A 2611-nucleotide genomic window follows, 5' to 3' on the forward strand; every position below is an offset into this window, starting at 1 on the left:
TCTTAAAAAAACTTGCAGTATGCCAAGCTAATCAATATAAAACATAGTAGAAAAGGTGGTTTTCCATAGCTGCCGCTTCAACAGACCCACAGAGAAAAACTACACTATTCTAAAGTTGACAGCCACCAATGTTCCTAAAAATGGACTGATGTTTTTTTCCATATTTATTACTGAAGTCAAATATGCTAAATGAATTCCCTAACATGTTAATAAAGTGGTTTAGTTTAAGATTTGGGGCAGCAGCAAAGGTGTAACCATAAAAAAATGTAGTTCTGAAGACAGACAGTATTGCTTGGTGACAATAAATTAACTAACATCCTACTTCAGCAGTCGCCAGGAGTGCCAAATTTAAAAAAAATTAACTCACTCTCAGTGTTAATTTATATGCATGTCAATTTCACAACAAGACATAAAATGGTAGTACTCTAAAGTATGTGAGGTGTATTACTGGGGGGATGTGATGGCTTTATAGAAATAAATTAATGCCACCTTATGTGGAGTGACTGCTGGTGAAATAAGTTGCTATACTGCATTTACATTGAATAATCTTCACAAATGCACTAGAGAATTCACAATTTTGGGGGCATCAAATTCAGTACTGAATAACTAGTGAAATTTAAAATGGATCTTACCTATGCTGTGTGCCAGCAAACTGAAAGCAGCATCTTTGGTATGGAAAAAAACACTGCTTTCCTGCAGTGCTTCTCACCAATGCTGTCCACCCAAGACCCGTCTCCCATTTAGCAAAATGAGAACAACATAGTGGTTGTGACACTGCTTCACTGAGAACCCCTGCTTTATTGGCATTGCACACGTATACTGGAGCGTAGATTAGACTCACTTGCTACACTATAACTCTTCATTGTGTTAATGTTTAGATTAACAGTCACTACCCATAGACAGTTCTACACTCAACTATCACCATTTCTACAGGCTTTTTACACAAGGAGACAACCTGCAGGACAGCTACTGTGGAGAGGCAATGACAGATTAAGTACATTAAGGGTCTGGTCCTGCACTCCTCAACTGAAGTCAGAAATAAGCATGTACATGCAACAATTGCAGGAGTAGGCACTAACATCAATGATTCTTCTGAGCTGGACTGGCTAACAGTTCCATCAGAGGAGGGAAAGTCTCTCCAGATAAAGGAATACTATGGATTTTCATACCCGCCTAACTATACTCTTCATTGATTAACTGGTACTTATTTCCTCAGTATAGCTTCAATATGTATCTTCTTGAAAAGCCTGTTGCTAAACAAGCAGACATGAATAGAAACTGATCTTTTTTAATATTAAAACAATATTAAAGAATCAGATAGCTACATGAGCAAACTGTTTCTGTGAAGTTCTACAAGTGACCCTAGAACATGAATGCTCAAACATTTATTTAAACAAAAGCAGTGGTTACATAGCTTACTATGTAAACATAAATAGGCTACTCAGTGATTACCGGTAACTTATTTACTTAATATAGCTATTGATCCAGCTCAGCTGAGCTTCAAAATATCAATGCTTTAACAACCTCATACCAAAGCATCAGAATTACATAAATATATTTATAAAGAAAAGGCTGTTTTAAAAACAACCTATGTCCTCCAGAAAGAGCTACTAAAAACAACTATTCTAAGAAAACCAGAAAGATAAAAGTTTAGAAGCTGGCAAACACCCAAGGACATTAGCGTCCTATCCAACTGTAGCAAGACAGTGTGACTGAACAATAATTTAATCCTTCTATAGACGAAGATTTTAGTATTAGGATTTTTGTGTACAGTTTTTACTATCAGCTATTCCAAATAAACTCCAGACTCCTATGTTGGAAAGTGGCCTTACAGTCAAAACCTTGAACATGTGAATATTACAGATTGAAATTTAAATTAATGGCACAATATTACAGATGAGTTAACTGTAATTCCCCCGAAACTAATTCAAGAAAATACAATTCTCAGAATATTACTCAACAGCTATTTTTTGCAGGTCAGAAACGCATTCAGGCTTTTGCAATAAGCTGCATGTATTGAGTAAAGATAATTCATTCTTTAAAACAGAAGCAGTATGCTCAGAGTAACTGGTAAGATCATTAATCAAGACTCCATATGAGAAAATCAGCTAGGGAAAAATAAGGAGTACAACAATAGGAAGTTAAAACATGAGTATGAGGGTGAGAATGTTCTGAAAACAGATAGGTCACATGTTTCAAGCAGTTCAAATGGATACACTGGATAAAAAGATAATGGGACCTAACATTTTTTTTAATAGTATTTACTTTATCACTTAGGGAATCTAGAAAAGGTGGCATGGGTCACAAGAGTCCTGTTTTCCTATGCAGCAAGTCAGCCAAGACATTTATCATGCTTATGGGACATGTGCAAAGCATCATTCAAGGGCAAATGCAGGAACTTTACTCTCACTTTTGGAAAGTTTCACCCTCTCCTTTTGATTCCCCCTCACGGCCCCCACCTACACAGCAATGCTCCTAAAAGTAAGACATAATAGATGGTGGCAGCATCCTAAACGGGAGAACAAGTTAACAGAACAGCAAAGTTAGAGATCAGAGAAATCATGAAGTCAAAGCATTAGAAATCACTCCAGATTAAAAAAAAAAAAAAAAA

This window comes from Chelonoidis abingdonii, unplaced genomic scaffold, assembly GCF_003597395.2.
Source record: "Chelonoidis abingdonii isolate Lonesome George unplaced genomic scaffold, CheloAbing_2.0 scaffold0469, whole genome shotgun sequence".
Taxonomy (NCBI): Eukaryota; Metazoa; Chordata; order Testudines; family Testudinidae; genus Chelonoidis; species Chelonoidis abingdonii.